Source organism: Dama dama, chromosome 29 (genome assembly GCF_033118175.1).
Source record: "Dama dama isolate Ldn47 chromosome 29, ASM3311817v1, whole genome shotgun sequence".
In the NCBI taxonomy this organism is placed as follows: domain Eukaryota; kingdom Metazoa; phylum Chordata; class Mammalia; order Artiodactyla; family Cervidae; genus Dama; species Dama dama.
In genome coordinates this window covers 21,006,160-21,032,667 of record NC_083709.1, presented here as the reverse complement: position 1 = coordinate 21,032,667, position 26,508 = coordinate 21,006,160, and the positions used below count along the sequence as shown (strand labels likewise).

The 26,508-nt window shown below is 45.5% G+C and overlaps 1 protein-coding gene and 1 long non-coding RNA gene across 2 annotated transcripts in view; one reads left to right on the top strand and one right to left on the bottom strand.

The window, feature by feature from the left end:
• Positions 1–5,283, bottom strand: part of LOC133048572 (uncharacterized) — a 203,083-nt gene extending 197,800 nt beyond the window's left edge. Inside the window, exon 1 of the long non-coding RNA XR_009691067.1 lies at positions 5,155–5,283. This is a non-coding gene — a long non-coding RNA (uncharacterized LOC133048572). The remainder of the gene's footprint in view (positions 1–5,154) is intronic.
• Positions 5,284–5,436: 153 nt separating this feature from the next.
• ACO1 (aconitase 1) overlaps positions 5,437–26,508 on the top strand; it is a 65,911-nt gene continuing 44,839 nt past the window's right edge. Inside the window, exon 1 of the mRNA XM_061132297.1 lies at positions 5,437–5,547. The gene's annotated coding sequence lies outside the window, so the exon portion shown is untranslated. The remainder of the gene's footprint in view (positions 5,548–26,508) is intronic.

Sequence of the window (26,508 nt, the reverse complement as noted above, 5' to 3'; positions counted from 1 at the left end):
TCTATGGTGAAACAGATCACCAGCCCAGGTGGTATGCATGAGACAAGTGCTTGGGCCTGGTGCACTGGGAAGACCCAGAGGAATCGGGTGGAGAGGGAGGTGGGAGGGGGGATCGGGATGGGGAATACGTGTAAATCTATGGCTGATTCATATCAATGTATGACAAAACCCACTGAAAAAATAAATAAATAAATAAAGGAAAAAAAATAAAATAAAATAAAAGTGGCGTGCTAGTGCCTGCATCCGGCAGGTGGCGATATTGTACCAGGAAATTGCCTTTCCAAGCTGCCACCTCTTAAGTCCTTAAAGCTGTAATTTCCATTTCCTCTCAGATTTTATATTCTTTTGCAGGACAGCTGGAAAGAGAACAGAGATTGCCTCTCTACCTGCCACAGTCCCTGAATGCAAGAATCCTTTCTGGACCTCACATGCATTTACAATACAAGTAGGTACAACATAAAGATCAAGTATATGTTCAGCCATGAAATTAAAAGGCGCCTGCTCCTTGGAAGAAAAGCTATGACAAACCTAGACAGCATATTAGAAAGCAGAGGCATCACTTTGCCGACAAATATCCATATAGTCAAAGCTATGATTGTTCCAGTAGTCATGTGTGGATGTGAGAGTTGGACCATAAAGAAGGCTGAGCACTGAATAATTGATGCTTTCGAACTGTGGTGTTGGAGAAAACTCTTCAGAATCCCTTGGACTGCAAGGAGATCCAACCAGTCAATCCTAAAAGAAATCAGTCCTAAATATTCATTGGAAGCTGAAGTTTCAGTACTTTGGCCACCTGATGTAAAGAGTTGACTCACTGGAACAGACCCTGATGCTAGAAGAGATTGAAGGCAGGAGGAGAAGGGGACGACAGAAGGTAAGATGGTTGGATGGCATCACTGACTCAAGGGACATGAGTTTGAGCAAACTCTGAGAGACAGCGAAGGACCAGGAAGTCTGGGGTACTGCAGTCCACGGGGTCACAAAGAATCAGACACAACTGAGCAACTGAACAACAACAACAACATGTTCAGCAATGAAAGACTTATTACAGATCATTATCCAGAAAAAAATATTAAGTAAGTCAGTAACAGCAGACTCAGAACAGTGATATGACTGTGATATGATTTCTAACACCTCCATCCCCAGGACGGAGAGCATCTTTACCTGTGTGCACCTAAATTACAGGGCTGTAACAGGGAACTCCAGACTGTCAAACAGGGAGACACAGGCCTGAAAATAAATGAATAAGGAATTTTAGACCATATGGGAACAGACCAAAGTTCCTCCTGGAACATTTAAATTCTTCTTCTTGTCTGCAAAGAACTAGTAACTTCTAACCTGAGAGTATCCAGTGATTTCATTTAAATAATTATATACTCTAAAAATTCATTTATTGGCTGTGCTGGGTCTTTGTTGCTACATGAGGGTTTTCTGCAAAGGTTACTCTCTATTGACAGTGCATGGGCATCTCACTGCGGTGGCTTCTCTTTTGCTAGAGCATGGACTTCAGTAGCTGAGGTGCCTGGGCCCAGCTGTCCTGCGGCATGTGGGATCTTCCCAGACCAGAGATCAAACCCATATGCCCTGCACTGGCAGGCAGATTCTCAACCACTGGATCACCAGCAAAGTCCTAAACAAATACATTTGGTTACACAGAGTGTCAAGCACAAGCTCCAGAATAAGACCAGCCTTTCATCAAACCCTAACATCACCATTTACAAGTTATGTGACCTGAATCACACAGTCACTCTGAATCCCAGTTTCCTCAGTTGCAAAATGATAACAATGCCTCCAGCTCAAAGAGCTGTTGTGGAGTCAATGGGACATTTAACCACATTTGGCTTTTATTATTAACTTGGTTGAGGGGAACAGTGCTTAACTGAAAAGCAGATGGCCAGGGAATCCTGGTTCCCTGGCAAAGCAGCTCAAGAATTCAGGCACTTGGGTGGTAAGAAAGAGAGCACAAAAATTAAGACTTTGATAGGTGTGGAAGGGCATGGCAGTGGTATTTGTGGGGGGCTAAAATGAGCCCAAGAACTGCCTTTTCTTGTTATGAACATAGCATTTTTTAAAAAACAGGAACAGAAAACATTTATTTCAAACTTCCCCTGGTATGAGGAGGACATATGTTCAGTGATGAACTTAGGCATTCTTGAGCCATTGTGCCTGACTCTTTGCAACCCCAGGGAATTCTCCAGGTAAGAATACTGGAGTGAGTGGCCATTCCCTTCTCAAGGGGCTCTTCCTGACCCAGGTATCAACCCGGGGTCTCCTGCTTCACAGGCAGATTCTTTACCATCTGCGCAACCAGGGAAGCCCAGGAATTTAGGAGGGACCACCTTATATTTCATTCATTGCCATAGAGATATCTCCCCCTCTGCTATGCTAGAGAACACGGAAGAATATGCAGGCCAACGGAGAGCACAGAGCTGAGGGCAGTAAGCAGACTGAGTGTCTATGTGCCAGGCTCCCTGTTCGGGGTGATGAGCAAACTGAAGCAGCCCCACCTTCATGGAGGATGTGCCTCCAGTAGCAGCTCCCTGGGGCTGATCTGTGGACCTGCTGGAGCAGGATCTCCTGCAGTGTGCAGGGTGCTCGGACTCTGAGCTCAGATCCCACTCCTCACCTCATTCTATGAGGTGGGGATGCAGGAGGCTGTATTTTTAATGCTTCCTCTGGTGATTCTAACACATAGTCTGGGAAACACCATTGGTGTTACTCAAAGGGTGGTCAGACCCTCACACTCAGTCTCAAGGTTTGAAAGCTGCCATACCAAACTGCCTTTCTCTCTTTGGCCTTCCTGCACAGCATCCAGGATGGTAGTTCCCAGTGAGGACTCGAACCCTTGCCCCCTGTGGTGGAAACACAGTCTTAACCACTGGACCACTAGGGAAATCCGTAGACTGCCTTTCTCTTGCACCACTTCCTTTCTATTAGATAACGTGTGGGAAAATGCGTTATGAACTACAAAGCAAGATGCAGAGGTGGTGTCTAGATTTTAGGATGGCCCAGTTTACACACGTAACTAAAGTGGCCCAGTTTACACACGTAACTAAAGTCACGGTGAAGTGCGATGAGGCATTCCTCAGAGCTCAACAGGTCTCCAACCAAAGCCTTAGGATTCCCTTTAGAGTAGCAGAAGCTTCTGTCACGTAAGGCTGTTACCTCACTAAAGGCCCTTCTGCCACTGGCCCCTGGAGCAGATCCACAGTGCCTGGGCAGTTACCACACCTGGATGGCTTCCTCCCTGAAGGCCCTTCAAGTCTACACACTCCTCTGGGCCACCGGCAGAATCTTCTGTATCATGACAGAAATATATATCAGGTGAACTTTGTACGAGTATAGTGATGTGGTTCGAAATCCCGTAAATGTTTAGCTTTCTCAGGACATGATAAAAGATCCCAGATGTGGGATTCAGGATGAGGAAGAAACTGGATGGGTGGGAGGGAACAGACAGATGGCAAGAGAAGACACTGAACTGCCACTTTAGACGGGAAGTATGGCAGGGGCCTTGGAAATACTCAAGTGCTAATGCTGGGCAAATAGCTGCCGTCAGAGTGCGGAGATCTGAAGACGGTCAAGGTCAATGATGCAGACAGAGCAGACTTCAGCTGGAAGTCTTCATAGAGAGAAAATAGATGATGACGACTTCATCAGTGTATGGAGTTACATGTAAAGTGAGAAGAGAAAGGGTGAACTGAAAGACCCTAAGAAAGAGAGACCAAATTAAGAAGAGGTGAATCACGAGAGTAGAAGCCTCTAAAGCCAAAAGGAAGTCAAAATTTCAAGGAAAGACCTGTTACCAGTATCAAATACCACAGAGCAGTCAGCAAGGGCAAGAACAGAAGAGGGGTCACTGGGTTTTGCAATCCACACATCCCTGGTGACAGGCCCAAGAGCAAAAGAGCAGGGTGATGTGGGAACTATTTCCTTCACAGTTTTGGCCAGAGCGTTTACTAATAAATCTCAATTCCTTTTATGGTTCTGATTTAATTATTTCCTGTCAAGGATTACCAATTCTCCTATTACATGTATGTTATCACTGAACATTAAGAAATTTTGCTTTGTGAAGGGCTGCCTTGGTTAAGAATCAAAATTTAGCTGGATGTCTCTTCTCCCTAACCCTCAGCCTTCCCCACATACTCTCTAAGGGGACCCCAATCCACCCAAGGGAAGTTTGCTCAATGAATGTGAATAGAAACAATTTAGAAAGTGGGTAGGAAGAAAGCCTTCTCCCATATAGCAAAAATATAATGCTTGTTATGTGTGTGTGTGTGTGTGCTCAGTTACCCAGTTATGTCCAACTCTTTGCGACCCCATGAACTATAGCCCGCCAGGCTGCTTTGTCCATGGGGATTCTCCAGCCAAGAATACCCAAATGGGTTGCCATTTCCTCCTCCAGGGGATATTCCTGACCCAGGCATTCAACCCACATCTCCATCTGCATTGGTCGGTGGATTCTTTACCACTGAGCCACCTGGGAAGCAATGTTTACTATACAGTAAATATGTCCTTCTTCAAACTTGAATATAGTAGCAGTAGTGTTAGTTGCTCCGTCGTGGGTGACTCTTTGCAACCCCATGGACTGCAGCCTACTGGGCTCCTCCGTCCATGGGATTTTCCAGGCAATAATACTGGAGTGGGTTGTCATTTCCTCCTTCTCCAGGGGATCTTCCCGACCCACGGTTATGAACCCATTTTTCTTATGTCTCCTGCATTGGCAGGAGGGTTCTTTACCACTAGCCTCACCTGGGAAGCTGAAAATGCTACGTTACACAGGTTGGCCCCTATGGGGATAGTCAGTACTTATTCATTCTATAAGCCGTATATCCACATACTCAAGATAGAAGACCAAAGATCTAATCAGTCAAATTTGCCTGAGCAGGCGCAACTCCAACCAACCTATAGAAAGCAGGTGCAGTGACCAAGGCCTTCTGAGTCAACCAACCCAGTCATTTCTCTGACTTCTGACAGGTGAACAGCTTGCATTAGGAAGCGTTAGACATTAAAAAAAGGAAAAAATTAAACACTGAAACTTTGCACTCCGTAACCATGGAAACTTTGAAGTCCTGGCAGTCACTCGGCTCGCTTCGCCAGGCGCTAAGGTGGGGGCGGGGTGGGGGCAAAAGGGAGAGAGGGGAGGTGACCACGTACCGCGGTGTCGGACAAGGAAGCCTCCACAGTGATGGTCAAATCATTTTTAAAAGCTGCATTTCTAACCTGCCCCTTCAGCTCCCTCCCAGCGAGCTGGGCAGTCACACTCCACGCCCAAGAGTGAGCGTGTCCCCGGCCTGGGGCCACATGGGAGGATCCCGTCCGGAGGCGGCTTCCTGCCGCTGACCCCCAGCTACCCTGCTCCCTCCGGGGCGAAGTCTCCCCGCCCTCAGGCCCCGCCCCGCCCGCAGGCCCCGCCCCGGCCACGCCCCTCGGCTGGCGGCCCCGCGGCGACAGGGGGCGGAGCGGCGCGGGCCTCTGGACTCGAGCCGCTCCGGAGAGCGCCCCCAGCCTGGTTCCCCGCGCCAGTCGGAGTCCTCCTCGCACTCTGCGGTGAGTACGACGCGGCCCAACGCGAGTCCCCGGGCCCGAGCGCCGGCCGCCCTGCCCCCGCGGGGGAATGCGGGTCAGCGGAACCCCGATCCGCCTCCCCGAGCCGGGCTGCAGCGCGCCGGGCCGCCCAAGGGAGACCTGGGGGAGCGGGAAGGCAGCCGGGAGAATCGGGACTAGTTCCTGGGGACTGACCCCTCCGCCCTGTTCCCAGCCTGTGCCGCGCCGAGCACGGGGGCGGGACTGGAAATGGCTCTCCTCGGCCTCCTTCTCCCGGGCTGTGCCGGCCGCCGGGAGAGTCCGCGCCGAGCTTGTGAGGGCCTCACCCGGGAGTCGGCGAGGCTGTGGGGGCCGCCGGGAGAATCCACGCTGCGACTTGTCCCGACACACTGAACCGGGGAGTCCTACCCCAAGGAGGGTGTGCGGGCCTCGCCGGGGAGTCCTCGTCCTGCTGGGGGTGGCGAGGCAGGGACATTTCCCCCTGGGGTTCCGACAGATCAGGGAGTCCACACCAGGGGTAAGGGGGAGATGGAGTGAGGGGGAAGAGACCCTCGGTGGGAGGGGTGGGGACACAGTCCATCCTAAAGATTCACAGACCCAGGGAGGAGGGAGTGAGTGAGTGAGTGAGTGAGTGAGTGAGTGTGTGTGTGTGTGTGTGTGTGTGTTTGTTGCGGGGATGGGGGCAGAGAGTAGGAAACAGCGTCTCAGCAGTGGGGACAGAGTCCATCCCAAAGATTCACAGACCCAGGGAGGAGTGAGTGAGTGTGTGTGTGTGTGTGTGTGTTGCGGGGATGGGGGCAGAGAGTCAGAAACAGCCTCTCAGTAGTTCTCAAACTCCCCTATACACTCTTAAAAAATTAGTATATTAAGGAGATTTTATGTGGGTTATGTGTCTCAATATTTATCATATATAACTAAAACAGAATTTTTCAATATATTTAGTATCTCATTTAAAAATAGTGGTAAAGAATCCACCCACCAGTGCAGGAGACATAAGAGATGTGGGTTTGATCCCTGGGGTGGGAATATCCCCTGGATATGAAAATGGCAACCCACTCCAGTATTCTTGCCTGGAGAATCCCATGGACTTAGGAGCCTGATGGGCTGCAGTCCGTGGGGGCAGCAAAGAGTCTGGTATGACTGAACCACAGACAGGCATGTATTATATGTTGATATGTATATATGAAAATAACCATACCTTTCAAAATAGAATGTTACTGAGAAGAGTGTCATTGTACTATATTTTTGCAAATCTCTTTCATATCAGTTTTAGTAAGTAGCAGCTAGGGTTCTTATGTCTTGCTTCTGCATTGTCTGTTGCGGTATTATATGTCATATCGCTTCTGGAAAACTCCGCTGTGTACTCCTGAAAGTGTGTGAGTAAAAGCAGCAAAGAGCAGCTTGGTATTATTATGAAAGTGGTTTTGACTTTCTGAATCCCTAGAGTCCCCTGCACCACGCTTTGAGAACCACTGGAGTAGAAAATACTTCAGGGGCTTAAGTCATTGATCCCGCTTCTTGTTTGTGATCCTTCCTCTGAATGGGAACACGCATCACCCCAAGGAAGGATGGTTAACCTCTGGTAGCTGCAACCAAGCTGACCTCACTCTGGAAACCCAAGTACTGTGTCCCCATGTAGGAGATAATGAGCCCTGCACGCCTCCTGAAAACTGGCAGGGCCCTCAGATGCCTTGGGTTATTTCTGCGCCTGCAGAGCTGGCCTGTGTATGCCTGCAGATTGTAGCGGGGACGTGGCACACAGGACCCATGCATTCAGAGACATGCCCATGGGGAGCCAATGCCAAGTGTGGAGGAGTTTGTTAAAGGGCTTCCAAGTGGGTTGGAAGTGATTTTGAAGAGAATAGGGAGGCATGTTGTTGCCTCCCTTTCCTCCATGATCACTTCTGTGTGTGCTTATGCAACCTTGCATTTATTGGAATATGGTTTCCCAGTCTTGGTGCTCTTTCCGTTTCCATGTTCGGGCGTGGAGGGTGTTTGTCCCTGGGTGTGGCCCTCCCTCAGCCTCTGCCAGAGCCCAGTGTCCTGCGGGCTGTGTGTGATAGGTGGGGACCTATTGGATTTCTTCCTCGGCTCCTTGCTCTGTCAGCGCAAGTTCCAGATAGAAATTAGGTACATATATAGCCTTATAAGAGCACCCTTGTGGCTCAGCGGTAAAGAATCTGCCTGCCAATATAGGAGATGGGGGTTCGATCCTTGGGTCAGGAAGATCCCCTGAAGAAGGAAATGGCAACCCACACCAGTATTCTTGCTTGGAAAATCCCAGGGACAGAGGAGCCTGGCAGGGTACAGTCCATGGAGTTGCAAAGAATCGGACATGACTTAGCAACTGGATACACATACACACACCATGGCCTTATAAATGTTTGGAAGACAGACATCCCAAACTATCAACAGTCAGTTCTGGGCAATGGAGTCAGAAAAAAAGGCAGGAAACTCTTCCTTGTTACTCTTTGTGATACCATATGACTGCCTGTTTAGCAACATTCCTGTATTGCTTTTACAACCTGAAAACAAAAACTGAAATCCCAACAACATACACTTTTTCAAGGAAGATAGGATTATGTCTCTGATAAGAAAGTTACCACTACTCCCTCTCTCCCAAGAAAACAAATTACTTTGTTACATCACATTTCTAAACTAGTATCTGTGATGCTAGTATATATATTAAGTCAAAATGATACTAAGAGAGAGCCTTCTGAGCTCAAAACATGCTTGAACAGTATCGTTTGATGTAAGGTTAGAAGCCACCAGATCAGACTGTTCTTCAATGGATCATCATGCCCCCCCCCCCCCAAACTGCTGTTGTAAAATGCTGTTTCATGAAATGTCCTATAGTTTTAAAATTGAAGAGTCTGATACCCAAGACTGTTTCTCTGTGATCCTACAGTTATGAGAAGAGAAAGCATGGTCATGTGCGTTCTGATGTGTCCCTGCACCAACCGGGGCAAAGGATATATGCCTGCGTGCCGAGCGGCTTTCTTTTGGTGGTGGGGTAGTTTTTTATTTATGTTCACTTCGCTTATTAATAGTTGCTAGCAACCCCTAAACAAGTATTAAACTTGATATAACCAGAAATAACCCCTACAGTTACTTGTATGTGGAGGACAACATAATTGCCTTCGTTTTTCTTAGACCGACCATGCAACCTGGCCAGTAGCAGACCCTTGCTACTCCCTTCCTCCCAGTGGGAAGTGGAGAAAGAAGTGTGTGGAAAGCGACTCAGGGGAAACAAAACAGCCCTCAGTCACATTGTGCGGTGTCTACTTCACCCTGTGAGGCCAGCTCCAATCTGCCCGCTCCTTCCAAATGACCCAGAGGTTAGAAGGTTCTTATTGGGTTTGCACCGTCACCCAAGAAGCCATCAGCTGACCATCTCCCCAGACTCACTGCCCTTCATTTATTTTTTTTTAGCCATTTTTAATGGAAAACCTCAGACGTACAAGGAAATGGAGAATATAAATCCCCAGCTTCAACAGTTATGAACATTAGCACTTGACCAATCTTATTTCACCTAGACCTTTCCTCGAACTTACTTCTTTTTTCCCCTCTTCTAAGAGTTAGCATCTTTATGTTCAACTGTATAAACTAAGGAAAAAAGTATTCTTTGTTGCATCTTTTTAGTATCAAGCATGTACTGACTGCTGTAGCAAAATTACTTAAAGTCTTGTGTCCTGCTGTCAGCATGACTGAACCCCTGGAGTGGACTTCACACACTTGCTATGTGGTCGCACTTCTCTGCCTCTGCATTTGCTTTCCTCTTGGCCTTTCTTCTTCCTGTCTCCCAGTTCTGCTCCGTTAAGGTTTTCTCAACTCCCCTACTCATAGCTGTCTCTTTCCTCTGGCCTCTCTTATGACCCTTTGCAGTCTGCAAGCTGATTTCACTCTCCTTAGTCAGATCATAATCTTTGTAATTTTCAAGTAAAGCAAGGTTTTCCTTATCTCCCTTTCTCCTGCGCTACTTGGCTTAGTTGCTTGGTCGTGTCCAACTGTTTGTGACCCCATGGACTGTAGCCCGCCAGGCTCCTTTGTCCATGGGGATTCTCCAGGCAAGAATACTGGAGTGGGTAGCCTATCCCTTCTCCAGGGGATCTTCCTGACCCAGAAATCGAACCGGGGTCTCCTGCATTGCAGGCGGATTCTTTACCAACTGAGCTACCAGGGAAGCAATACTTTGTGCAAAGAAGATGCTCAAGAAATAGATGCTAAATTAATTTAACTCAGCTTCACTGGAGAACATTTCTGACTACAAGGCATGCCTGGCTTCCCTGTCCTTCGCTGTCTCCTGGAGCTTGCTCAAACTCATGTCCATTGAGTCAGTGATGCCATCCAATCATCTCATCCTCTGTCGCCCCGTTCTCTGGGATTGGCTATGGGGAACATGCAAAGCCAGGAAACTCTCTAAACATGACATGGATTTGGGAGCCAGACCACATTCTCAAAGTCAGTGTATATATATATCCTGATGCATAAAACTACCAAAGTGATAGCGCACTCTCTGAACCAAGCACTTCCCAAATTCCTCAGGCTCGGCTTTAGTCTTTGTTGTAGAAGTTGATCCACTCTCTGATGAATTGGCAAGGCTGCTCTGTATGAGTGCTAGTGGGGTTCTCTCTCACTCTGTTTTTGTGACTTCAGAACTTTGGGGAAACCCATCTTTGAACTGTGTGAATTGCCTAGGCTCTTGCTCAAACTGACACGGATGGAGCATTTCATTATTCTTCAACCTCATCATCCTTTCATGATCATGACTGTAAACTTACAAAGCAAAGTGCACATTGTGGCTTAGCTCATGAAGAAGGCATGTCGGTCTAAGAAAGTCTACAGACTTACCAGGTTTGAACTTTAGGTTGTGAAGAGAAGTGAACAAATCATTGTGGACAGTTGGTTACATGCGAGAGCTACACAGACATACTCAGGACAGTTCTGTAATAGTGGTGGGGTCAAGACCAGCACTTGCTAAGTTATGGTGGTACTTCCCCAGCATTCCAGTGGTTAGGACTCTGAGCTTCCACTGCAAGGAGCACGGATCCCATCCCTGGTCAGGGAATTAAGATCTCACAAGACTTGTGGCACAGCCAAAACAATAAGAACTGTTACGTTTCATAAAACCTTATCTGCTCAGATAAGGAATCAGTTACATTTTAAGGCTGGTGATGCCCAATAATGGATTTTTGACATCAACCCATAGTTCAGAGTCATCTATTATACAAATTTATACTGAAATCATGGAGAAGGCAATGGCAACCCACTCCAGTGTTCTTGCCTGGAGAATCCCAGGGACAGCGGAGCCTGGTGGGCTGCCGTCTATGGGGTCGCACAGAGTTGGACACGACTAAAGCAACTTAGCAGCATCAGCAGCATACTGAAATCAAGGGCATTTTAGGGGCAATTAGAGGTCAACTATCTAGTCCTCACTACACTATTGGCTTCCCTTGTAGCTCAGATGGTAAGGAATCTGCCTGCAATGCAAGAGACCATGTTTGATACCTGAGTCAGGAAGATACCCTGGAGAGGGAAATGGCAACCCACTCCAGTATTCTTGCCTAGGAAATCCATGGACAGAGGAGCCTGGTGGGCTACAATCCATGGGGTCACAAAGATTCAGACACAACTACCTCAAATTATCTGACTTATCTAGTCCTCACATATGTACTTTAGAGTTAGAAGATTGTTTTAAAGTGAGATTTAACTTTTTTAATCTATTTGGTTTATGTAGGTTTCTGGATGAGGAGTAACTATAAGATTCTCTGCTTGTTTGGAAACGTGTAGGGCAAGGGAGTTGGCCACTGGTGGCTCAGTGTGAAGAGCCTACCTGCCAATGCAGGAGACACAAGTTCAATCCCTGGGTTGGGAAGATCCTCTGGAGAAGGGAAGGGCAACCCACTTCAGTATTCTTGCCTGGAAAATCCCATGGACAGAGGCACCTGGCGGGCTATAGACTATGGGGTTGCAAAGAGTCAGACACAGCTGAGCAACTAAAAACAAAACACAAACTGGCCACTTACCGGCAAGGGGGTGTTGACAAGTTATCAATACTTATTGTCTGTGATCCTCAGTCTTCTCATCTGTACAGTTGGGTGATGGTCCCTATGTCACAGTTGTTGAGGGACCATGTTAGACTCTGTGGATAAAGTGTCGGGCGCTCCACAGGGCTCGGCTCATGTCAGCTGGCTGCAGTGTTGTAGTGATATAGCACTCACAGCAGAGTGCCTGTCCACATTTCTCTTAGCCCAGACCTCCTGGGCTCCAGGCCCACATATGCTGCTGCCTGCTGTTCCTCTTCAAAGCAAATTCACCATCTGAAACCAGCACCCAGGTGTTTATCATGGTCATTGGCTCTGCCAGTTTGCCCAGATGGGGGACACGGAGCCATCCTAGATCTCTGTCTCTCTTCCTCCCCCACCCTCAGCCCGTTCTCCTTTCTTAGCTGTCCCCGGGATCTGTTGCCCTGCCCCCCACTTCTGACTTGATGACTGCAACAGCACCATACCCTGCCTCCTTGACGCCAATCTAGCATCCTTTCTCCCGAGTCAGCTCCTGCCTTAACCAGCATGCATGCTAAGTCGCTTCAATCATGTTCTACTCTGTGCAACCTATGGACTGTAGACCACTGGGCTCCTCTGTCCATGGGATTTTCCAGGCGAGAATACTGGAGTGGGTTGCCATACCCTCCTCCAGGGGATCTTCCCTACCCAGGGATCCAACCCACATCTCTTTATGTCTCCTGCATTGGGAGGTGTGTTCTTTATCATGAATGCCACCTGGGAAGCCACCTCTACCAGAGTGATGTATAATATTCAATCAGGTCTTGAAGATTTCAGCTAAGAACCTTTTAACTTGCCTCCCTTCAAGTCTTTCTGTGCCTTTCTGCAAGGTCCCTCATGATATGGGCCCCAGCCCTCCCCTCTCCTCTGAGCCCCGCCATCACGAACCTTTCCTTCAGACATGTGGAACTGCTCTGTGACATCCACAGGGTCTCACTTCCATACCTTCACATGTGCTGTCTTCTCTGCCCAAAATATTTTTGTTCTTGACTCCCTCCCTCAGTGCAGTTCTCGAAGGCTCATGCATGGTGTCACCTGTCCCCAGAGGCCTTCCTGACCCCTTCCCATACTGGATCAGGTGCTCTCCTTAGATGCTTCTTCTGTCCATTTGTTTTTGGCAGCATTGTGAGACATATGGGGTCTTAATTCCCTGACCAGGGATTGAACCCGTGCCCGCTCCAGTGGAAGTGTGGAGCCCTAACCACTGGACCGCCGGGGAATCCCCCGTAGAATTCCCTTTGTCGGCCTGCATCCACCACTGCTGCAGGATGGACTGCTTGATAGTGTCATAACCTCCCGACCAGTCTGTGTGTAACTGAAGATGGCGGGGAGGCAGGGAGAGCTCTTATGTCTTTATCCCACCAATGTCAAATCAGTGTCTCTCAGGGTAAAATGTAAAACTGAATCTGCAGTAGTCCCTTTTCTTGGACAAACCAGCGGCCCAGAAACCAGATGCATTGTCGTCAAATGCTACTCTAATACTTGTCCCATCTTTGATCCAGTGAAGTGGCCATTGCATGTGGATGCTTCGTGGCCCTTGGGGCAACTGAGATGGGATTAGAGCATTATTGCTCAAGAGCTGGGCTTAAGGGTGGATGCATTTGACTTTGAGTTCCCTTTCAGCACGCCTGCGATCTGGCAGCTGCCTTCCCGCTTCTAACCACCTGACTGTGGGGAAAGAAAACAGTACCATCAGGTCCTCCCTGCAGCTGCCTTTCTTCTGGAAGACCAAGAAACGTGGGTTTATAGCTCGAACTTCTGAGAACTTGACCAGCATGAGTCATCACTGTTGGATCCCAGCAGTGCTGAAGTGGGTGGGGGCAGATCATCTCAGAACCTTGGTGAATTCATGGAGAGAAATGCTGCCCGGAGTGACCTCTAGCAGCCTGACGCCCACCCCTTTTGTGGTGACACTCTTTCTAATTTCTAAAATTCGAGTTAGAGAAGTTCATTACCAAGGAACTACTAAATGAGGTAGGAGCTCGAGGGACTCACATCGCATCCCTTGCCCTTGGGACTCAGATACATCAGGGCTTGGCTGGGGTCTCTGCAGGTGTCGTTTTGGAAACCCTACTGGTGTTGGTGGGTTGCTGCAGGGAAGGAAACCACAGTTTAAGAAGGGCAGCCTTAAGGAGTACTGGCCTCAAAGACAAGAGGATGAGGTCCAGAGCAGCGAGCTAGTTAGGATGCCTAGTTCCGATGGGTCCTGCCCTTGCTGCTGCTGCTGCTTCCTTTTTTAAAAGTTATTTATTTATTTATTTGGCTGAACCAGGTCTTAGTCGCAACCTTTGGTCTGACCAGGGATCAAACCGGAGCCCCCGGCATTGGGAGCACTGAGTCAGCCATTGGCCCACCAAGGAAGACCCTCTCTGCTCTGCTTCCTTTGTTCTCTGGACAAATGTTTCATGACCACACAGTGACTTGCCTTTCTCATTGCATCTCCAGAATGATAAATGGGAAGTTCGCCAAGACTTTCTTGTGAAACTATTTATATTAGCTCGTAGTGATACCAGAAAAGAAAAATAACTATTTCTGTTCTTTGGGGTTTGTGCTACTGTAGTTAATTTAAAATGAGCTTAAAAGATGTGTCAGGCAAGCTTTCTGTCTTGGGAATTGCATGTGATGGTGTGCCATCTTGGGCACTGAGCCTCAAAGAGGCGAGGGATGCCTGATCAGACAGTGCCGTGGTCACAGGGCTCTGGTCCACCCAAATTCTGACCACTGCCTTTGGCTGTGGCTATGCCCATCTGATGAGTGAGTCATGATCACTTCTATGATACATCCTGAAAATTTCCAATGTTACTTAATGAAGTTTGGAGGAACAGAAAGTTTAGATTTCAGGAAGTAGCTACTTCTTAAATGACAATCAAATGTTTTCATATTATGAGTTGCTATCCACCAAATCTAAATTCAGGGGTTGGAAATGTAGAGTTTAAACCATGTGTGAAGTTAGGAGAGCACTTTGTGGTTGGTCCTTAGTCCGAGTTCCTACAGTGACTGACTCTGCTGCAGCCCACCTCAGTCTTTTCCTTTTCGGCCCTTGCTCACCCCGTTCTGCCTTCCCTCAGACCCACCTCAGGGCCTTTGCACGTGATCTGACCCCTCCTCCAGATTCCCCTCACTTCCCTCTCAGTTTTTCCCAAGTGGCTCCATGTCAGTGAGGTCCTCTTTGATCTCCTAATAACGCTTCACAGAACGTGCCCTACTGCCTTGTCCTGCTTTATCCATGGAACTGGTCACAGTCTGACATTCTGTTTCTGTATTTATTTGTTTAGTCTCCCTCTACTGAAATGGAAGCACCATGAGGGAGCTTTGTCAATTTTGTTCCTGAGTGCCTAAAACATATTACATGGTTAATGTAAAGATATATTGAACAAATGAATGAATGAATTATAGAATTTTTTCACCCAGAAGGGACTTTTTAGATCATCAAGTAACCCTATGTTACAGACTGGGCAACTGAGGCCCAGAAAAGCTCTGTGGCTTATTTCAAATGAAACTAAATCATTCAAAAACTGTTACAGCTCTTTTAAAAACTCTGGAAATATATGTGGAGCACTCTGGCCAGTGGTCCAGGATGAGACAAGAGAGTTAAAATTGTAATAAGTTAAGTTGTGATAAGTTAACTTGTGATAAGTTAAAATTGTAACCCAGAGTGACAAGTTATTTTGTGACTGCAAAGCTTTCTGAAGGCAGAGTCTCATTAATTTTTGTGATGTAACGTGCACCTTGCATTACTTAGTGCCCAAGAAAAATGTGCTGATGGGTTTGCTAATATTGTTATAAAGCCATTCTTTCTCCAAGACCCTCCTTCTGCACTGAGACAGGAGGGAAGAAGACAGGGTGCAACCTTCGAAAGAATAACATACCCTAAGGATGTGACAGAAACTGGTTAGGAACCACTAGGTCCAAGATGGCAGAAGATTCAATTTCCCATAGACCTTGAGCCTCATTATACACTCACTGTAACACATTAATGCTCAGTCGTGTCTGACCGTTTGGGATCTCATGGACTAGCCCACCAGGCTCCTCTGTCCTTGGAATTCTCCAGGTAATAATACTGGAGTGGGTTGCCATTCCCTTCGCCAGCAGTCTTCCTGACCCAGGAAGTGAATACGGGTCTCCTGCATTGCAGGCAGACTCTTTACCATCTGAGCCACCAGGGAAGCCCTGTAATACATTAGCATATGCTAAATGTCTCACAGGTGCCATGAAGTTATAGGGCCAACCATAAAAAGGAAAAAAGCAGGAGTTGCCCCAATTCCTGGAAATCTCCACCCCCTCACCAAGATAGTTAGAATATTCCTCCTCCTCAGTATCCAGTGAAATTCCCCAGTCCATAGAAACTAACCACCCCTACACCCGGGGTCTGGTCTAACTTTCCAAGAGGACTGCATGCCCTAGGGCCAACTCTCATCTTCTGAGACGGCCCACACTCTGTAGACAGAGTGTGTATCTCTCTAGATAAACCCATTTTCACTTTACTATGGCTCACCTTGAATTCTTTCCTATACAAAGCCAAGGGCCCTCACTTGGCCACTCTCGACCTAGGACATGACCATCCTTTCTTGCCCCATTTTTCATGTAACAGCACTACCTCTTTTTTTTTTTCCATTCTCTCCCAAAATAAATAATTGTACTTATGACTTCTTTAAAATTCTTTTGGTTGCAAGTATAACATTTAAGAGATTTTTGTATTGTTTTTCGTGTCCCCCCCCCCGCCGCCAGTACTTTTATGGACAGCTAGGAAGATCAAAGAAATGATTTGGTCTCTGAAAATTGGGCTCTCCTGGTGGCTCAGACAGTAAAGAATCTGCCTGCAATACAGGAGACCTGGGTTTAGTCCCTGGGTTGAGAAGATCCCATGGAGAAGGGAATGGCAACCCACACCAGTAGTCTTGCCTAGAGAATTCCATGGACAGAGGAGCCTAGCAGGCTACAGTTCATAGGGTCGCTAAGAGTCGGACACAACTGAGTGACTGAAACACACATGCTGGGAAAATTCAGAGATATTTAGCTATCCCAGCTACCCAGATCATCTGTATCAAATAAAGCAAAAAACTAACATTTCTAGCTCTCTCGTTTGTAAAAGAACCAAGTCGACCAGCCATGGTGGTTTGCTGGCCTGAATGGTTCCGACCTCAATCTTGTTTATATTTACATAGACATCCTTGGAATCTCACTTTTGACAAAAAGCTGTTTCTAAGTAGCATGATGTTTAGATACACAGCAGTCAGTTTGGGAGCGGGACCAATTAATTTCTCTTTAAACAGAAGAAAATGAAGCACAGCTAATCTTGAGAGTGAACTGAAGTAAACTCTAAGAGATGCAGTGATGTTATGTTACTTTGGATTGGAAGCTAGGAAAAATCAGGAAGGATATATTTAGGAAAGTGTGAGAAGCCAGGTGAATAAACCATATGAACTACAGAAGAAACCTCTTTCTGATGTTGGCACAGATTTTTAAAAAATCCACTCTGTGTGTCTTAGATGTGCTCAATACATAATTCAGAGGGTGTGTTGTCTGTACTTTAGACCATAGCACAGAGATTCTCAGTGAATCACCTGAAAGCCTTTCAAACTATACAGACTTTCCAGGGAACTGATATGCACAGTCTCCACCCCACCCCCAAGCCCTTTTCTCCCCACCCTATAGTTGTTTTTTTTTTTAATTTTTAACTTTATACTGGGGTACGGCCTATTAACAATGCCGTGGTAGTTGCAGGTGAACAGCGAAGGGACTGAACCACACCTATACATGTATCCCTTCTCCCCTCACTCCCCTCCCATCCAGGCTGCCATCTAACATTGAGCAGCGTTCCCTGTGCCCTACAGTAGGTCCTTGTTGGTTATCCATTTTAAATACACAGTGCATACCTGTCTGTCCCCAGCTTCCCATCTCTTCCTAAATGAAGTGTTTGGATGGCACAAGAGATGCCCCAGCCCATGCCCCAGAACTACTGACAGGAGTTCTGCTGCCTGGGTTACAGTTTTCCTCTGCTCCTTCCTGCTGGTGCATGGGAATCCTGTGGTTGGTCATCGGGTTCGTTCACATCCATGCTTCTTTCTCTATCACAAAATAACCTAAGAGAATTCAACTCTGACAGCAGAAGCAGCTAAATATAATTAGAACTGTATACTCCAAAGGCTGGAAAGAGACCTGAAAAGGTGAGTCGTATTTTATCCGATTGTTGGCATTTAGCTAAAATCAATTTTAGTATATGTGCTGCCGAAGCGAGCACATCATTTAGCTAAAATCATTCGCCTGTTGCAAACATGTCTACAAACCTGACTGTGCCAAACAGATACCATCACTGGTGTGTGGTCACAGGCAGTCCTCTGTCCTTCATTAAAGGACAGAAATGGTGTGGACCTAACAGAAGCAGAAGAGATTAAGGAGAGGTGGCAAGAATACACGGAAGAACTGTACAAAACAAGTCTTAATGACCCAGATAACCACGGTGGTGTGATCACTCACCTAGAGCCAGACATCCTGGAATGCAAAGTCAAGTGGGCATTAGGAAGCATCACTATGATCAAAGCTAGTGAGGTGATGGAATTCCAGCTGAGCTATTTCAAATCCTAAAAGATGATGCTATTAAAGTGCTGCACTCATCCATGGCTGATTCATATCAATGTATGACAAAACCCACTGGGAAAAAAAAATAATAATAATAAAATTAAAATAAATAAATAAAAAATAAAGTGCTGCACTCAATATGCCAAGAAATTTGGAAAACACAGCAATGGCCACAGGACTGGAAAAGGTTAGTTTTCATTCCAATCCCGAAGGGCAAAGAATGCCAAAGAATGTTCAAACTACCACACAGTTGCACTCATTTCACTTGCTAACAAGGTAATGCTTAAATCCTTCAAGCTAGGCTTCAGTAGTACGTGAACCAAGAACTTACAGATGTACAAACTGAATTTAGAAAAGGCAGAGGAACCAGAGATCAAATTGCCAACATCCATTGCATCATAGAAAAAGCAAGGGAATTCCAGAAAAAATCTGCTTCGTTGACAACGCTAAAGCCTGTCACTGTGTGGATCACAACAAACTGTGGAAAATTCTTAAAGACGTGGGAATACCAGACCACCTTACTTGCTTCCTGCAAAACCTGTGTGCAGGTCAGGAAACAACAGTTAGAATGGGACATGGAACAATGAACTGGTTCAAAATGGGAAAGGGGTACGTCAAGGCTGTATATTTTCACCCTGCTTATTTAACTTCTTTGCAGAGTACATTTGCTACATTCCAGGCTGGACGAAGCTTAAGCTGGAATCAAGATTGCTAGGAGAAATATCAATAACCTCAGATATGCAGATAACACCACCTTTATGGCAGAAAGTGAAAAGGAACTAAAGAAACTCTTGATGAGGGTGAAAAAGGAGAGTGAAAATACTGCCTTAAAACTCAACATTGAAAAAACTAAGGTCATGCCATCCAATCCTATCACTCCATGGCAAATAGCTGGGGAAACAATGGAAACAGTGACAGACTTTATTTTCTTGGGCTCCAGAATCACTGCAGATGATGACTGCAGCACTGAAATTAAAGACACTTGCTCCTTGAAGTAAAAGCTATGACAAACCTAGACAGCGTAAACCTGAAGCAGAGACGAGGCTTCCCTGGTGGTCCAGTGGTTAAGAATCCACCGTGCAATGCAGGGGACGCCGGTTCAATCCCTAGTCTGGGAAGATCTCACGTGCCAGCATTCTAGAGCCCGTAGGCCACAACTACTGTAGCCCGCACACCCTAGAGCCTGTGCTCCGTAGCAGGAGAGGCCGCCCAATGAGAGGCCCAAGCACTGCAACTGAAGAGGAGTGCCCGCTCTCAGCAGCTAGAAAGCCTGTGTGCGGCAGCAAAGACCCACCACAGCCAAATCAATAAATCTTTAAAAAAAAAAAAAAAAAAAAGCAGAGACATCACTTCGCCGACAAAGGTCCGTCTAGTCAAAGCTATGGTTTTTCCATTAGTCATGTATGGATGTGAGAGTTGGTCAACCATAAAGAAGGCTGAGCACCGAAGCACTGATGTTTTCTAACTGTGGTGCTGGAGAAGACTCTTTAGAGTCCCTTGGACTGCAAGGAGATCAAACCAGTCCATCCTAAAGGAAATCAAGCTGAATATTCATTGGAAGGACTGATGCTAAAGCTGAAGCTCCAGTACTTTGGCCACATGATATGAAGAGCTGACTCACTGGGAAAGACCCTGCTGCTAGAAAAGACGGGGGGCAGCAGGAGAAGAGGGCAAGACAGGATGAGCTATTGGATGGCATCACTGACTCAGTGGACGTGAGTTGGAGCAAACTCTGGGAGACAGTAAAGGACAGGGAAGTGAGGGATAGTGAAGGTGTGCTGCAGTCCCTGGGGTCACAGAGACATGACTTAGCAACTAAACAACTGTAACAACAGTCTTCTAGCAAGAGTGGCAGTTTAGCAGTGTGCTACCCATAAGCTGCTTGGTCTCCCTCACCAAAGCCATTAGCAAGACTGCTGCCTGGGCTTGGAAATGGTCTGGGTTACAGGTAGCAGAGTTCACTGATCCCAGGAGAGATTTTGCCCATGATGTCCGGAACCGGTCACTCGCGCGACTCTAGCCGGCGAGGTTTCACAGTGCACCTGAGCATGGGGTCAAGTTGTACATCAGGTTGTCAGGGCTCCCTTCATGTAAAGGGGAATCTTGTAGACCACAGGCCTTGAGATCAGGTAGAGGCCAAGGGCAGTCCTTGCCTCTCCAGAGTTACAGAGCTGAGTCTCGTCCATCGAAGTCCCTTTGGATATGAGAACATTTGGTCACCGGAGGCCATCTCAGCATCACTCAGTTTGGCCTTTCTGGCAGACAGGGAGCTTACAGAAGAAATTCAGATGTCTGACAGGAGGATGGAAAAGTATTCACCTTTACTAGCCATTAGACAAATGTCCAAGATTAACTTTTTAATCTCTCAATTTGGAAAAGATAAAGACAAGTTATGTTCCCCAGTTAGGCACTTCTGTCTTTACTCTGCTGCAGAGAAGGGTCATAAAATTGGTACAGCCTTTCCTTGGCGGCCTGGTGATGTGCATCCAAAGGGAGCTATCGGATCCTTCCCCCAGCTGCCCTACTTCTAGGGACCAAAAGCTCAGGGTTTATTTTGAGGAAATGGATTAAGGACCTATATAAAGAAGTGTATACAAAGATTGCAAGCAATGTTTGAATGTTAATGCTTGGACATCACCTACATATTTTAATAATAAGAAATTTAAATAAATTATTATATGTCTGAAGGAGAGATTTTTATGATGTAGTTAAAAGTGATATAAAATACCACGTGAAAAAAAAAAAATCACATGATGGCTCCATGAAGATGTTTGTGGTCTACTGATGAGTGGGGGGAAAAAGCAGTTTAAAAGTCTCATCCATTTTTTAAAAATCCAAATACATTTAAAATTCATGTTCAATGAAACTCCACACCATGGTGTTATGGATGACTTATTTTCTTCTTTTTGTTCAATTGCATATTCTAATGTTTCCACAATGAATATCTGTTTTTAAAATTTTATTTTACTGTACCAATATCTTTCTGATATTTTTCTAAGTTTCAGGTGTATAACAGAGTGATTCGCAATTTCTAAAGGTTATACTCCACTTATGGTTATTCTAAAATATTGGCTGTAATCCCCATGCTGTACAGTATACCTTTGTAGCTTATTTTATACATAGTAATTTATACCTCGAAATCCTCTACCCCTGTCTTGCCCTCCTCACCGTCTCTCTCCCCCGCTGTTAACCACTAGTTTGTTCTCTATATCTGTGAGTTTGGTTTTTTTTAATATTCACTAATTTGTTTAATTTTTAAGATTTCACATAGGTTATTCTGGGTCTTATTTTTTAATTGAGTTGTTTGGTTTTTTTTTTTTTTTTTTGGTATTGAATTGTATGAGCTGTTTATGTATTTTGAATTTTAACTAACCCTTTATTGGTCATATTATTTGCAAATATTTTCTGTCATTCCATAGGTTGTCTTCATTTTGCCAGTGGTGTCCTTTGCTGTGCAAAAACTATATATTTAGGTCCTGTGATTTATTTTTATTTTTGCTTTTGTTTCCTTTGCTTTAGGAGGGACAGGTCCAAAAATATATTGCTATGGCTTATGTCAGAGAGTGTCCCAGTGATGTTTTCTTCAAGGAGCTTTATGGTTTCTGGTCTTATATTTAGGTTTTTAATCTACTTTGAGTCTGGGTATAGTATTAGAAAATTCCCTAATGTTATTCTTTCACACGTAGCTGTCCAGTTTTCCCAGTACCACTTATTGAAGAGAGTGTTTTTTCTGCATGTACATTCTTGCCTCCTTGATTGTAGATTAGCTGACCATCAGTGTGTGAGTTTACTTCTGAGCCCTCCATCCTCCCCTGTTGATCTATGTGCCTGTTTTGTGCTGTTTCTGTCTTGTTATGTTCATTTGTTTTATTCTTTCGATTCCACATGTAAGTGGTAATATATTGTATTTGTCTGACTTCTTTCCATCAAGTCTAGTTGGTACAAATGGCAAAATTTCATTCTTCTTCATGTTGAGTAGTATTCCATTACACATATATATTCAGTTCAGTTCAGTTGCTCAGTCGTGTCCGACTCTTTGCGACCCCATGAATCGCAGCACGCCAGGCCTCCCTGTCCATCACAAACCCATGTCCATCGAGTCGGTGATGCCATCCAGCCATCTCATCTTCTGTCGTCCCTTCTCCTCCTGCCCTCAATCCCTCCCAGCATCAGGGTCTTTTCCAATGAGTCAGCTCTTCACATGAGGTGGTCAGAGTATTGGAGTTTCAGCTTCAGCATCAGTCCTTCCAATGAACACCCAGGACTGGTCTCCCTTAGGATGGACTGGTTGGATCTCCTTGTAGTCCACAGGACTCTCAAGAGTCTTCTCCAACACCATAGTTCAAAAGCATCAATTCTTCGGCGCTCAGCTTTCTTCACAGTCCGCAACTCTCACATCCATACATGACCACTGGAAAAACCATAGCCTTGACTAGACGGACCTTTGCTGGCAAAGTAATGTCTCTGCTTTTTAACATGCTGTCTAGGTTGGTCATAACTTTCCTTCCAAGGAAGTGATTTTGTAGCCCGAAAAAATAAAGTATGACACTGTTTCCCCATGAAGTGATGGGACCGGATGCCATGATCTTAGTTTTCTGAATGCTGAGCTTTAAGCCAACTTTTTCACTCTCCTCTTTCACTTTCATCAAGAGACTTTTTAGTTCCTGTTCACTTTCTGCCATAAGGGTGGTGTCATCTGCATATCTGAGGTTATTGATATTTCTCTCGGCAATCTTGATTCCAGCTTGTGCTTCTTCCAGCCCATATGTATGTTATATATATGCATATATATATATATATATATATATATATCTCATATATCATATCTTATTTATCCATTCATTTGTTGATGGATACTTAGGTTGCTCCCATATCTTGGTTATTGTAAAGAACACTGCTTTGAACATTGGGGTACATGTATCTTTTCAAATTAGTGTTTGTGTTTCCTTTGGAATATATACCCAGCAGTGGAATTGCTGGATCATATTTTAGCTCTGGTTTTAGTTTTTTGAGAACCTCCATACTATTTTCCACAGTGCCTGTATCCGTTGACATTCCTACCAACAGCATATGACGGTTCCCTTTCCCCACATCCTGACCACCATTTGTTATTTGTAGTCTTTTTTCTTTTTTTTTTTCTCCCATGAAAAATAGTTATATTATTAATTCACCTATCTTGCAAGATTATGAGATTGAGTCTTTTCCTTTTTTTTTAATACTATATATTTTTTTAATTTTAATTTATTTATTTTAATTGGAGGCTAATTACTTTACAATATTGTGGTGGTTTTGCCATACACTGACATGAATCCGCCACGGGTGTACATGTGTTCCCCATCCTGAACCCCCCCCCACCTCCCTCCCCACCCCATCCCTCTGGGTCATCCCAGTGCACCAGCCCCGAGCACCCTGTCTCGTGCATCGAACCTGGACTGGCGATCTGTTTCACATATGATAATACACATGTTTCAATGCTGCTCTCTCAAATCAGCCCACCCTCACCTTCTCCCACAGAGTCCAAAAGAGTGTTCAATACATCTCTGTCTCTTTTGCTGTCTTGCATATATGGTTATCTTTACCATCTTTCTAAATTCCATATATATATGTTAGTATACTGTGTTGGTGTTTTTCTTTCTGGCTTACTTCACTCTGTATAATAGGCTCCAGTTTCATCCACCTCATTAGAACTGATTCAAATGAATTCTTTTTAATGGCTGAGTAATATTCCATTGTGTATATGTATCACAGCTTCCTTATCCATTCGTCTGCTGATGGGCATCTAGGTTGCTTCCATGTCCTGGCTATCATAAACAGTGCTGCGATGAACATTGGGGTACATGTATCTCTTTCAATTCTGGTTTCCTCGGTGTGTATGCCCAGGAGTGGGATTGCTGGGTCATATGGCAGTTCTATATCCAGTTTTTTAAGGAATCTCCACACTGTTCTCCATAGTGGCTGTACTAGTTTGCATTCCCACCAACAGTGTAAGAGAGTTCCCTTTTCTCCACACCCTCTCCAGCATTTATTGTTTGTAGACTTTTGGATAGCAGCCATTCTGACTGGCATGATATGGTACCTCGTTGTGGTTTTGATTTGCATTTCTCTGATAATGAGTGATGTTGAGCATCTTTTCATGTGTTTGTTAGCCATCTGATGTCTTCTTTTCATGATAGCCATTTTTATTGGTGTGAGACTGGTTTTGATTTGCAAAACCACTGACATTGTGGTCTTGGTTTGCGTTTTTCTGATGAGAAGCCATGTTGAACATCTTTTCATGTGTCTGTTAACTATCTGTATACCTTAACTTTATATCTTTTTTTATTTATTCACTTATACAATAGTATGTGAGTCTGCTATTTACATCTATAGGATTGATTTGACCTTACTCTTCTGCCTCTCTTGGAATAAACTACTCATCCAGAACATCCAGATGGTTAAAAACTTAACCACAAGTGGTTTTCCCAAAGTTTAGCTGTCAGTTAGTTCTCTGGAATTTTGAATCATAGAAGGTTCAGTGAATGATTATAAAACTAACTCAAGAAAGTGCCAGAAGACTGTAATATGTCTAAGTAGTGCTTTTTTAACTCTATTTATGGAGGATTTTACGTTGTTGTTTTTTCCCCCCTTCCAGGGAAATGTACTTTTAATTGGAAGGAAAATCAGATATGTTTTCTTCCTCGTTCTGCCACTTAGAATCCTATGACCCCCAGGCTATCACCTTTTTAGGGCTTCTGTTTCCTCATCAGGGGAATGTTAGTGATATCTAAGGTTCTTTCATGAAGGCTCAACACTCTCTGATTTATCTCATTACATCCTCAGCATCTACTATGCTCACCTAGGGCGTGGTGGGCTTCCTTGGTGGCTCAGATGGTAAAAGAATCTGCCTGCAATGCGGGAGACCTGGGTTCAATCCCTGCCTGGGTTGGGAAGATCCCCTGGAGGAGGACATGGCAACCCACTCCAGTATTCTTGCCTGGAGAATCCCACGGACGGAGGAGCCTGGTGGGTTACAGTCCCTGGGGTCACAGAGAGTCAGACATGCCTGAGCGACTGAGCACACGCACACATGGTGATGGGTTCATGCCATGTGGCAAATGCACAAGCGCAGGTGCCTCTCCAAGTCTGCGTGTGTCCCAAACTGAGGCCAAAGATCAGTTGGCAGCAACGTTGTCTGTGGCTGGAGAGGATCCCTGCACTGAGCTTTTTACAAGGAGCACAGGTCACTTGGTAAATGCCTCAGATCTGCCCACCCATGCCTCCTGTTTAGTATTCTTAGTGATTTACTTTAAAATTCTGGTGTCCAGCACTCCCTGCCCCACTCCCACTCCTCCATGTACAGAATGTACCTGTAAGGATCATGCTAAGTGACCCAGCTGGTATTTCAGGATGGGTTAGCTTTGAGAAACACCATTTCTCTACCAAACAATTATCTTTTCTTTCAAAATGTGCACAGATGTAGAGTACAAAGGTCTCTTTTTGGATTCCTTTTGTTTAAGAACGGTCCCTGGGTCCCACTTGATTCAGAGGCAAAGGTCAGCAGTTCTGGCCTTCTCAACACAAGCGTTCAGGAAGGACAACTGCTGAATGAGCTGCAAACTCGCTGCTTAAATGTAACATTTCCCCTGCTTTCCTTTCTTTAAAAAAAAAAAGTCTCTTTTCTGCTTTTCTTTTCCTCTTTTTATCCTTTGCCTCCTTGCAGTACCACCTTATTTGGTGGAACAGAAGAGGCAGCAACCCGAACATATTTCCATGTATATACTAACCTTTCCTCCTTCCATAAAAGAAAAAACCCAGGATAACACTCCACTCTCTCCAAAACAATCCTGTTTGTTCATTCCTCTCTTTTATTAGTACTGAACGGGAATTAGGTAAAACAGAGAAAAGGGAACAATGCGGAGCAGAGAGGAAAGGAATGGAAACAGTGGGGCCTGTGGTTTCTGTGACTGTGGAAGCAGACAGGATTCCCGGGCCAGTTGGTGGGCTTTCTAGCAAAATCACAGATCCCGCAGTAATAATACTCGAGGCTTGGGGATGGGGTTTGAGGGTTCTGGCGAGGGTCAGGCAGACCTACGTATATTCCTGATGCCTAGATTCTACTCTGGTCTGGCTTGTCCCCAAGGCAGAGATCCTTCTCCTCACACCCTGCTTGGAATGTGGTCACTTTGGCTCCCTCTTGGGGTTCCTGAAGCACTGGGAACTCCCATAAGGTCGTTTGAAATACAAACGATAGAGTGAGTGAAACTGTGGAGTGGCTCTGATTTCCAGAACCCTCCAGGTTTAAAGCAGGTGTTGGGGGAGGGGGGCGGGGAGTAGACATTTC